The following is a 13,406-nucleotide window of genomic DNA, read 5'->3' on the forward strand; positions in this document are numbered from 1 at the left end:
CCATACATGGGTGGAGGCTATGTACATCTGACCTTTCTTAGACTGCAGGGGCCATATGCTCTGGGCTGCCCTATTTTTTCATCTGGATGTTTCAATTTTAGAATTCTCTTTATTTTTTTTAATCAGTTAAGCTCCCTTGGACATGATTATGAGAGGAGCTTATGAACAATACTAAATAATTTCCCCAGTAACTTTTTATACACCTTCAGTAGTTTACCTGTTTGGTGCTATAGCCTTCCTTTAACCATGCGAGCCATCTCATTTGCACTACTTGAATTTCTGGATGTTGTCTGCTTACTCCTACAATTGTGTACTTCTTTTTGATTTTTCCCCTGATGTCTTTCTTTGTATTCCTGTAAAGTTTGGTATATTTATTCTACATTTCTACTATATTACCAATATTACTAATTATCATATGCTGCATATGTAGTAATTTCTGGATTTGCAGTGGCTTCATATGTATTTAGAATTTGTAACATACCTAATCTTTACCTTTCTTAGCTCTACCTTCTCTGGTCCTTGGCATGTCATATCAATGTTTTTTAATTTGAAAATCTCGTAACAACTCTCTTTGTAGTTCCACATCTAATTTCGCCTTCAAATTTACTTCCCAGACCTCTGGTCACTCTTTTGTTGAATTGTTCTTTTAGGATTAACTTCAAGGTTTGTAGTCTTGGTATTGGACTGCATACCGGTGGGAGACTATATGTTATGGTACTGGTTCTATACGGTATTGACCTGTACCCAGTTTTGAGTTTGTTTTGATGTTTAAATGTAATATACTTTAATTTCTTACGTTACATAGCTAAAGAATAGTGTGACTAAGTAATACATGTTAAATTAAGTTTAAAATTGAAAATATAAAATACTTATATCAGAAGTTGGAAATGCAGCTTGCGTATATTCAATTCTAGGTTGAGCGTCAATGCCCCTTTTACACGTCAAGGTCACATTTATAGTCAAGCGTTGGGACTTGACTCCAACCTTGGTGTTGTGCCTATCTAGGATCTCGGTAGGCTGTCCATATCGGATGGCCATGTTGATATTGTTGCTTTGTTGGGTATGGTAGCAGAAATCTAAAAAGGACCGAGCAAGCTTTAATCCATAGTCTGACGAAGGTTGGGGAGGATGGCACTTATCCATAGGGGTCATAACTTGGCACAAGAGGCTGTGATCTGGCGTAGGATAATGGGCTTAAGTACTAGAGGATCCTAATGCGTCTAGGATTTCCACTCGATGCTTCACTCTATCAAGCAGATTGGTACCTATGCATCACCTCTGGGTCCTCTCCTCTTGTATACTATGGTGTCCTTCGTTGACTTATGCCCGTGGTCCTATCATGCATTCTATACTCAAATTGGGACTTAAAAATGAATAGAATAAGCAAAGGGAACTCCTTCCTTGTCCATTTTCTCTATCTTGACCATCGAATGCATCATCACTCAAAACATCATTGTCATTATTGCTTGTATCACGAGATGGCCTAGGCAATCCCTTATTGAAGGGCTTGATAGTCTTCGGAGTTGTTGTGTACTAACTCCTCTTCCACTCTCTCCAATTGTATCTGCTTTCTTCTTTTCTTTGCCTAAGTTACTTGGGGCATTGGCTTTTTACAGTTTCTCGATCGACATCCTTGATTCTCTTGTTAGCTCGAATAGGTAGATTACCTCGATTGGTTCTCTTGCCTTTACTGGCTCTGCTTCCTTGGCTGGCCGTAGGAATTACTTCAAAGTTGTGCTTTTATTCGAGAATTAATTGATGTACCAAAATTTTATCAAATTGTTGTCAAAAAAGATGAGATAGTATGCTAGACTTCTAGCTTTGTACCAATTTTTTGAATCTAACATCTCCTTTGCTTTTTATTTATTTTTTGTAAAAAATATATTTTAATAAATTCTAATAAATATTAAAAAAATCTAGAAAGTTATACCATTGTGTAGATGTGACTAAGATTTACGATATATCACAACCAAAATGCATAATTGTGGCATTCTTCATTTTTCATTTTTTGCCCATTCGTGGTTTTGAAAAAAGAAAATAGAAGAGGGAATCTAGGAAAATACCTTGAAGAGATGAGGATCTGTCCTGCCCTCTTTTCCTCCCTTTCTCCTTTCCTCTTGCTCTCCTCACTTGCTCACGAGTGAAGCGGAGGGAGAAAAGGGTGTGGTGACCTTTTTCCCCCAACTATTAAGGAGGGGTTAATCAGGCCCAAATCAGGCCCTTACTGAGCTGAGCCACTCGGAACTGCTCGGTTTTGAGTGCTTCGGCCCAATATGGTCTAGTTCATACCGATTTGGGCCCCACTTTGTACTGAGACCACAAACCGTCATGGTTCGTGGTTAGTATGGTATAATAGTGACCGGACTAGGCGGTTCGCTCTGGTATCTTATACCATGCTTTGCTTTTATAACATGTTTGCTCGTCAAGTATTCAACATGTAAGAATTTTTTGAGAAATAACATATTACAATAATCTCTTTTCTTTAACAAATTTATTTTGCCTTACTTTTTTGAACCCTATGAAGTGATCATTTTTAGTCCTTCACCATCTGAACTGTCTGTGCGCTCTCTGCACCTCGAGAATGACAGGAATTTGGGTAGAGAAAAGTGTGGCAAATAGGAAGGGAAACATTTATGCTAACATTTTAGCATCATATCCTGCTGAATGTGTACAACTGTAACTTTATTGCTTTTATTTCTCTCCAGCAGTACTTTAGTTGGTTTTTCAGTAATGTATACCTCTAACTCTTGTATGTTAACAAGCTAGTGGTTTGTACTTAAAATTGTTTTGCACCATGGCTCTTAGTCTTCTGAATTCCCCTTGATGTTACCGTTATATGCAATCATTATGACATGTTTTAGTGCTAGGTTAAGCTAATGATATGTGGCCGCAATGATGTATATTTGCATTACCTGGCATTGCTATTTGGCAGACAATGGATGGTTTTAATGCAGAAACCATGTTTTGGCTCTCTGGTACGCATGCCTAGCAACAAGTTGTTTTTCGACATTTCTTAATGTTCTTTCTCAATGTTGACATATCTAGAAGGAGCAGCTGTTGTTGCTGGTTACTGTTAAATGTTGTCCTTCATTTGTTGCACTGTGTTTTGCTGAAATCATTTAGGCAAGAAGGTGAAAACCTCCAATTTGAATATGAATCTCCATTTTCAAAGTCTCATTACTAAGAATTGTTTATTCAGGCGTAGTTGTTTATGAATATGAGTTGAAGATTGGGTGGGGTAAATCTGTGGCTCTTCCAGCACAGGCACTACCTGCTCCCCCACCTGGGCACATGGCCATCAGAAATAAGGAGGTTGGTTGACTTTCTTCTGTGCTAGTTATATGTACCTTGTTCTTCTTCTTCTGTTTTTTTTTGGTAAATGTACTTTGTTCTCCTTTGAAGAAAGGAGAAAAGAGAATTCCTATTTGTGTACTTGTTTTTGTTAGACTTGCATCTACTTTTTACAAGGGATTATTCTTTGAAGTATTTTGTTCTTTTAAATTTTTTCACTTCACTCAAGTGGCTTAGTTGTTATCTAATGACACAATATATTTTTCATTGTGGTAAATGGCAGGGTGGCACTGTGATTATATCTGGTCCTGATGGTGCACCAGTTAGTTCTGTTACCAATCAAAGCTCGGAGCTGGTAGGTTAATTGACTTATTGAGAAATACATTAATAAGCTTTTTCTTTTCATCATTGGATTGTAATTACTGCAAGACTTACAGTTGCTGTTATTGATTAATAGCCAATTCTATGAAATGAAACTACTTTTTCTACGCAAAAGAGAAATAATTTACAGCAATGTACTCTTTTAATTTTTGTTGAATATTCTTTAGGCAATAATTCATAGTTTGTTGAAACTAAGTTACATTGGCGTTTTAATCCAGTTATCTTTTCAGTGCAGTTCACATTTAAATCTGTTGCCTGCTTAAATATTTGAAGTTGTATGTAGTGAATTGGCCATGTGGACAGGTTTTTCTATTTAGATTAACGTGGAATACTGATCCATCCCAACACAGGCGTTTGCAGAAATCAAGATAATAGGATTTGGCATCATAAGATGACAAAAGGAGGAGGTAGAATTAAGCCTGTTTGTCCACAGGTGAACCAAGTGAATGTAAAATCTGGTTGAATTTTGAGCTGGATATATTCTGAAAATTGTGGCTGTAATTAAATCTGGACACTACAACACTTATATCTAACCTAATGTCCTTAATGAGCGTAGGACGTCAATGGACTGATGTGTATTAAATTTGATGTCTAGAAATTAAACGTAGTCTGTCCAATATATGTTAGTGAAGTCCTTACTTGACAAAGTCACTTGAGAGCATACAATTTTGAAGTTTTGAACCATCTAACTTGACAATGTGCCCATGAGGCTTGCCTTGGCTCATATGTACTGAATTCAGCACAAAATTTTCGCTAAAGTGGAAATTAAATCTGCTGTTATAATTACTAAACGTCTGATTTTGGACTTTCATCAATTTATTTCTGTGAAATTATCTCGTGACCTTTAAACTATTATATCCACTGGATTGTCAAACTTTAGAGCATCCGCAAGATCATGGAGAATGTTTTTGAACCTGTTGTTAATGTCTGTTTTGCTAAAATTTGCAGAAAATTTTAGTAGCCTGTAGATATGGTCAACCTGTTGTTGGTTGGAGATACTTGCAATGTTTTTCGTGTAGTGAAAACGAATGGTTAAGTTGTCAATTCATTGCTCCATATTATGTGAGAATTATAGTTGTACAACTGTTCACTTAATTGAGAACTAAGGTTTAGTGCCAGCTTGATGGTTATGTTCAGAAATAATGGAAGTGAATAACCATGATTGCATGGGATTGCTTAGCTGGCTGTCTGCTTGCTTGCTATTGCTTAGATCCTAAATCATAGTGCACAAGTCCTTGACAAAAGGATGCTACTGGCTCTTTGAGGACATTTAATCAATAACATATTTTTTTTTTGCATTCTATGCCTTTTATTCCTTATATTCTTGTGTGATGGAAATGTGCTTTGGTAGCAGCATTTTTTTTTTCTTGTGCTTCTTGTGGGCCACGAGGATATAATATGTTGATGTTTATGTTTCTGAAATCATTTTGTATGTACTTACAAGTTAAAAGGTAATGGTGGTTAGCTTAATTGATTAAGAGCATCTACTAAAATCACTCTAAGCAAAATTTGGGTTATTTTTAGTTGACTTTCTTTTCTGCTGTACTAGGATAAAGGTGATGTGCATAATTGCACCAATTATAATCAAGGTAATGCTTATTAGCTGCTGAATGGGGTAGTGGAACATAAAAATAACAATGTCCCCGAACCAATTCACTTTGATACCCAGGTAGGTATATCTTGATTTTTCGCCCTTGGAAGCTGTTGAAAAGACCAGTAGAGTAGACAGTGCTTTGCAGATCGTCCTATCAACTTGAAGCAAACTCTTGATTGAGTACTACAGGAGGTGGTTCTAAGATGTATGAATCAGCTTTCCTTGAGATGACTAATTTCACATAGTTGCTCTATACCTGAGGTTGGTCTGGCATGTCCCATAATGTGTTAGTTTTTGATAACTGAATATTTATTGAAATATGATCTAGTTGACTGGTAATTAATATTATTAAGAAAAGTTTGGCTAGATTAGTGTCTAAATATAAGCAAAAGTGGAGCAAGCACTTACAATTTTTAGTCAGATAAGTTTTAATAAAAAGAGCAACTTCAAAATGATGCAATACTAAAATAGGTCATATTCGTTACCATTATTAGTGACGAGAGATTAGTGAAGAAATCTCTCCCTTACAGGGCTGTTTTTAGGTGTTATAATGCCTGTTTCTTTTAAAGTTACATTAGTCGTTAACTTTGTAACAGGAAAATGAAGCGTATCATTTTATGTGGTCAATACATGCCTTCTGAGACTTTCACAAGCATTACTTAAGGCAGTTGTGAGGCTGATAATGCTAATGGGATATGCAAAAAACATGGACCAAATCTGCAGATGTTCTAATGCCTGTTTCTTTTAAAGCTTGATTTGTTGTTAACTTTCTAACAGGAAAATGAAGGGTGTCATTTTATGTGAGCAATACATTCCTTTTGAGACTTTCCCAAGCAGTACTTATGGTAGATTGTGGTTGATAATGCTCATGGTATATGCAAAAATCATGGGCTTGACAAAAACTGTGGTCCTTAATATGAAGAAGGTTCCTTTGATAACATAAAATAGTTGAGTTAATACTTGACAGCTTACATATTTCAGTGGTTAGTGCCACTGAAAACTAAAGTTCGGTCACATATACTTTGTCTGATTGGTGGTTGCCTGTAACTATAATTGGTTATCATGTTGTTACATTGTAGAAAGAAAACAAAGAATGCATTTCATTAACACTTTTAGTTTGTTTTCATTCTTTTATTGATAAAGCTGAAATAGCCATCATTCTGTAGACCTGTGTTTGTATATATTACTTTGGGTGCTGTCATCTTGCTTAACTATCTATGATTAATACTTTATTGATCATATCTACTAAAGGTTATTAAGAATACTGTGATGTAGAAGTTCTTGAGAAATAACAAAGTTTTATTTAATCAGGGAAAGAATGTTATTGTTTGCTTCCTTTTTCTCTGATTATATATAGTGGATTTCATAGGATTATGAAAAAAATATTTTCCTTTAGTATCAAATCCAGTCCCCATAACTAATTGATGTCCGTTCCAATCTCCATAATGTGACAGCTTCTTCATGAGCCCATGAAATTACAATGCTTTTGCAGACTGGTAGTTTTATTCATCTGCCAACGTAAACAAATTTCCATTAGTCGCATCCGTTTGAATGAACTCTTGTTTTACTTATATTTAGAATTATCTCCAACTGATTGCTGTGCCTCTGAGTTCAGTATACTGTTGTTCTCTGTCTCATAGTGTAGATGGTTTTTAAGGTTTTTTGCTATTTTGAGTTGATGGGCTGGAACTCAACTCACCTCATGAAGGTTTATTGAAATTGTGTCAGTGTTGGTGGTTTTACATGTTGTTTTAAACTTTCTATCTTATTCACATAATATCTGCTTGTTCTCACATAAATTATACATTTATGTATTTCTATTTTTTGCTTGTTTCTCTAGGTGCTTACTCCAAATGTCCCGGATATAGTAGTTGTACCTCCAGATGATGATCACCTACGACATGTGATTGACACAATGGCGTTGCATGTTCTTGATGGTGGATGTGCTTTTGAGCAAGCTGTAATGGAGAGGGGCCGTGGAAATTCACTTTTTAACTTCTTATTTGATCTTAGATCAAAAGAGCATACGTATTATGTCTGGAGGCTTTACTCCTTTGCTCAGGTTTATATTGCTTTTTCTTAGCTGTACATCTTGTTCTCACTATTTTGCCTCTACTTAGAATGTTCCTTCCACTGTTACTTTAGCATTATCCAGGTAATTTAAACACCAAAAGATCAATAGGCATAGAGTAGGTAAAACCCTTGCAGAAGAAGAGGTAGTGCATTTTTACTTGGTAGAGCTTCCTCGAAGTCATGCTTAGTTTGTCTAATAGTGACTTAAAATTTGTTTGACTTCCAAAATGTGAAGATTGAATAAAATTCTGTGCCAGAATCTTCTCTACTTAATTCACAATTTAGCCATGATCAAATCCTCTAGATCCCAAACAATATTGCAGCAATTTTTTCACTTGTAATAGCATCCATGTATGTCAGGAGTCAAAAGGAACATATCCTTTTGTGGACCTTTACAATGGTGTTGTAGTAAACCTTGGTTTCCTCATTAAACAACGTCAAAATTCAATGTATCCAAGAATTTTGTCAATCATTCTTCCACTTATTAAATTCATAGGATTTTGTGCCTGAATAACAACACCATGTGGGTTCTTTCTTTTTTTCTCTAGAAAACAGTAACGTGGTCTACAAAATTAAAGGGATGTAAATTCAGCTCAATTTCATAGTCCAGCAAAATGTTGTAACTCTGGTGTCCCACAAGAATGATGGAGTGTCAAGAATAAAGCCCATTCTCATGTGCTTAGCACCGTCCTATTGATGTTCTGATGCATTTTCCCATCATATTTACCCCACGATGATGGCTGGATGACAAGTTAAAATGTCTCCAATGGTTTGGCATTAAAAGCCTTGAATGCATCTTGAATGAAGTTTATGGATGTGAGCCATGAAAAGGCACAAGAGCAGTGGCAGTATATTGGGTTTGCAAGCCGAAACTACTTAATGCATCTAAAGCTGCCATCAAACAACCGGAAAGATTTTATGAAGGGACTTGTCTCCTCCATTTATGCCATTATGTTCTATATTGTGGTTTCTTTGGAATTTTCGTCATGGAAGGGATATTGCTGATCACCCTTTTGAGAAACTCAACTGTATTCTACGACATTGTAGGGTGATACCCTTCAGCGATGGCGAACAGAGCCCTTCATCATGATTACAGGCAGTGGAAGGTAAGCTACATTCTTAGGTTCTGTTTCTTATTGCTGTTATCTACATGACACAGGCTTCTGTTAGGATCAAAATTTTGCTGTATTGCGATGTGAAATCTGTAGGACATCATGACCGCTTTCTAATTCTGAGTTGGTTTTGATATGCTGTTATTTTTTTTTCTTTTCTAATGCAACCTCTGTTCTCAATTCTAGGTGGATTCCTCCTTCTCTGCCACCTAGTCGAAGTCCTGAGCATGAAAAAGAGTCTACTTTTGCAGCTGGTAGAAGCAGGGTGAGCTTTCACATCAGAACGGATTATAGCAATTGTTTTCTTCTGTCCGTGAGTTGCAGATAATGTAGTACATGATAAGATGGGCCATGCTTAATTTATCTCTCATTCACGTGGTGAGAATAATTCTTTCCCTAATTAATTTATTCATTTTCATGGTTCCAGCGTGTGGAATTGGAGCGAGCATTGACAGATGCACAGCGAGATGAATTTGAGGATATGCTGCGTGCCTTGACTTTGGAGAGGAGTCAGATAAAAGAAGCTATGGGGTTTGCCTTGGATAATGCTGATGCAGCTGGAGAGGTAAAGATAACCTTATATTATGGTTGATATTAAGTAGTTTATTTCTGATTGATATTTTTGACTAGTTTTCCTGTAGTTTTCCTGTAAGATCCAAATTTGATGTCATTCTCACTGTAACCTTTGCACAAACTAATAAGATCTTTGTGTTTCACGATCAATAAGCTTAGCTCCACAGCTATGCTACGCTTTTTGTCTTTTTCACTGTCCTTTTTGTTTCAGGGTCTGCAACTCTTTGTTGTGCTAACCCTTTGAGTTTTGCTTGAGGTACCACAGATAGTTGAGGTTCTTACCGAGTCTTTGACACTCAAAGAGACACCTATACCAACAAAGGTTGCAAGACTTATGCTGGTATCTGACATTCTGCATAACAGTAGTGCCCCAGTGAAGAATGCTTCTGCCTATCGTACAAAGTTTGAAGCAACCCTGCCTGACATAGTGGAGAGCTTCAATGATTTGTATCGCAGCATCACTGGACGGATCACTGCCGAAGCTCTGAAGGTAACTCAAGATCTTTGTCAAGCCATAAGCTTGTCGTTTCTGATGATGTTGAAGCATGTTGCATTTTGCTTGTGATGGCTGCAGGAAAGAGTTATGAAAGTTCTTCAAGTATGGGCAGACTGGTTTCTCTTTTCAGATGCATATTTGAATGGGCTGCGAGCAACTTTCCTTCGATCTAGCAATGCGGGTGTCATCCCCTTCCATTCGATATGTGGTGATGCACCGGAGATTCAAAATAAAACGAGCTATGAAGATGCTCCTTATGATGGAGGTAAGCTTAACCAAGATGGTGAATTGGCAATGGGAAGGGCAGCAGCCATGAAGGAGCTACTAGGTCTTCCTATTGCTGAACTAGAAAGGCGCTGCAGACACAATGGTCTGTCGCTGTGCGGTGGTAGAGAGATGATGGTTGCCAGATTGCTTTATCTGGAAGAAGCAGAACGGGAGCGAGGCTATGAACGAGATGATGATCTAAAGTATGGACAAAGCAATTTACGTAAATATCCAAGAGATGAGGGTGGCCGGAATGCCCGTAATGCTGGACGTAGAGAACCTAATCTTGAAGCAGAATCATTGGGCTCAGCCGGATCAAGTCAGTATGGTGGGGAAGTGATTAGAGTACATGGAAAAGGTTCTGTTTCACCTGAGCATGAGGCAGTTATGAACAAGAAAGGAAAATCCGATCCAGTTTTACCAGCATCTAAATGGAGCCGAGAGGATGATGGTAGTGATGATGAAGATAAGAAAAGTCCTCCAGGTTTGGGATTGAGTTATTCATCTGGGAGTGAAGATGCTGGTAATCTTGGAAAGGCTGATGAGTTAGATGCCACTACTGATGCCGGCATTCATACTCACCCTGACAATGTTATGAATGAAGAATATAGGTTGGAATATGCTTCTAGAAAATTAAAATACCTGGCTTGTTTAGTTTGTTTTGCTAAAATGATAATCTAGAGTCTTTAATTGGTTATGTTATTTCCCCTGCAGACAGAAATTAAGGCGTTTAGAAGTTGCTGTAATGGAATACCGTGAATCTCTTGAGGAACAGGGCTATCAAAGTAAAGATGAGATCGAAAAGAAGGTTGCGCTTCATCGAAGACGACTTCAATCGGAGTTTGGTTTGTCTGATTCTACTGATGATTCAGGGATCAACAAGCATCCATCTGGTGAGTGAGAAAAATGATTAACTATTTTCAGTTATATTCTGATATCCATCAATATATATTGAATATATTGAAGATGTTATATTGCAACTTCTAATCATTTGATGGAAAATTACATTAAATAGCAAAAAATAGTCAAATATTAATAGAAGTAGAAAATGTAGTAAAGTTTTATTTTGGAGTTTGTGCTCCTTGCTTTTAATTTGGACTGTTTAATTCTAAAGAAAGTGCTAATATATGTTAGTTTTTGCATTGGATTCCTTTTAATGGCGTTGCAGCAGCCATGTGCATTAGAATTCTTCTAATTTTTACCTCATAACTTCTGAAATTGCAGAAAGGACATCTATGGAGAGGAAGGAGAGACCTGATGCTGGTGACAGTGCAAGGAAGCGCCGTCGCAGTCATAGTCAGAGCTGCAGTCCACAGAGGATGTGGTCGGACAAGGATCGAGATAGGCACCGTGACAGGTCACACGAGAAGGAGAGTGGGAGAGAGAGGTCACGCGAGAAGAGTGGGAGTAGAGAGAAGGATGATCATCATGACAAGGATAGGACCAGAGAAAGGGACAAGGATAGGAGGAGAAAAGGAAAATAAACACTGCAATCTAGCGGGGTGTTGGGATGTTTGCCTCAAATTCCAGCTGAGAGTGCCTGAAACTGCAATCTTTCTGAAATCTGGCTTTGTTGATGATTTGGGCTTTAGAAAGTTGAAGGCCGCATCTATATCAACATGAAAGGCGAAGCACATAAACTGAGTTGGATATTGTAAAATCTTATTTAAATATGGGCTCTGTTTCAAACAAAATGAGTTTTCTCGGATGAGAAAGGAGTAGCGTCTTGAGGTCCTGTGAGATTGTAAGAAATCTCTGCTGCTTAAAGTTGGTGCAAATGAAAAGAAATCCCAATTATTTTAAAGCAAAACCATTGTGGAGGAACTGATGTCTTTTTCAGGAAGGTGAATCATTTTTCACTAATTGAACTTGATCGGAAAGCAGCCACCGTATGAGTTGTCAAAAGACTTTTTGAGTCTTCGATTGCAATCCTCTGAGTCTTTCAGCTGTAATAAAGATTTGGCTCTCAAAATTCCCTTAATTCGAACACTGGTGCTTATATATACATACATACCACAACTGGTTTCATTACATATGTATATATGTATGCACATAGATATCTAAATTTATATCTATATATGCATGTATGCGTATGTGCGTAGAGAGAGAGAGAGAGAGAGAGAGAGCTAGATTTGGTTATATTCAGTCAAATTTAGTGTGGATTTTCATTCAAATCTAGTTAGATGCATATTGGACCATTATCTTTAAATCAATGATCCAAGTCACTCGATGTGATTTACGACTTCTTAATTACTTACATATAAAAGATCATATGATTCGGAAACTTCTAACTTATGCATCAAAAAATTGGGCAAGTTAAATAATATTAAATTAGAGAATAAATTATAATTTTTTTAAAAAATTAGAAATAAATGATGCTTAGATCTAATAGTTTAAAAGATCTACGTTTATTTCTTTTGAAGTTTATTTTTATCTAATACTTTAACCCATAACTTAACAAAATGTCTGTCAAACTATTAATCTTAAATGAGACTCAATTGCTACATCAAAAATATTTTAAAAATGATCAAAATAACATTAAGTGAAATAATCATCTAAGGATATAAGAAAATATGGGTATGCTCCTCTCCAATTAAGAGCAATTTTGACTTTTTAGATAAGAAATAATTTTACTAACGTCGTTAAATATGCAAGTGTAGATTTTACAAACTATTGGATGTAAATGTAACAAGTGTAAACCTCAGAAGAGTTTTTGTGGTTAATTTAAATTATATATACGCATACTCTTTTTTTTGATCATTTGATACATAAGCTAGAGATATGTAAATTCTATGATTTTTGGTGTATAAGTAATTTAGAGGTAATAGATCGCATCCATTAACTTGGATCGTCGTTATGAGATTTCAATTGGTCAATGTAGATCTAATTGAATTTGAGTAGCGATCTACTTAACTGTAGCTAAGTCTTTCTCTCTCTCTCTCTATATATATATATATATCCAAAATATAAAACAAATTTTAGTTTTTAAGCAAAAGTGGTACAAATATTAGTTCAGCATATTGATACGATTTTCATCCAGCGGTTGAAATTTTATCTTCTTTATATTATTAAGCTTGCTAGGTCTCCCAGTAGTTGCAAAACGATGCAAAATCTTATTTACGTACTTCAGGAGTGCCCAAGCCTGAGGAACTTACAGCCTTCGCATGAAAGTTGTCAAAAAATTCTTTCAAAAAATGATATCCTTACCATTGGTGGATGGTAGTGGTTGAAGGGCCTCGACCGGATAGAGAATAGAGATGACAATGGGGCCGGTATAGGTTTGGATTGGTTATTACCTATACCAATCCTGTAATTGGGATTCATGTACCTATATAGACCCCATACTTGTCTAGGACTAGGGTAGGGCACATAGAGTTAGATAGGATGGATTGGAATAGGTCCCGATGGATAAAGTTGTAAAATTATTATTTTTTACATATAATTCAAATATATAAAAATAATATAAAAGTAAATCTCAGTACTTTAATATAATATTAAATAAAACAAGAATTGAGGATGGAGAACATAATAAACTAAATTTTCAACTAGAAATAATAAATAGAAATATCATTCCTCAAGAAGTCAAATATTCTTTAAACTAAGAAAATCAATCAACTAA

General features: G+C 36.3%; 1 pseudogene; it reads left to right on the plus strand.

Moving 5' to 3' along the window:
- Positions 1-11,650, plus strand: part of LOC103717313 — a 34,899-nt pseudogene extending 23,249 nt beyond the window's left edge.
- The last annotated feature ends 1,756 nt before the right edge of the window (positions 11,651-13,406 follow it).

Source organism: Phoenix dactylifera, unplaced genomic scaffold (genome assembly GCF_009389715.1).
Source record: "Phoenix dactylifera cultivar Barhee BC4 unplaced genomic scaffold, palm_55x_up_171113_PBpolish2nd_filt_p 000092F, whole genome shotgun sequence".
Classification (NCBI taxonomy): Eukaryota; Viridiplantae; Streptophyta; class Magnoliopsida; order Arecales; family Arecaceae; genus Phoenix; species Phoenix dactylifera.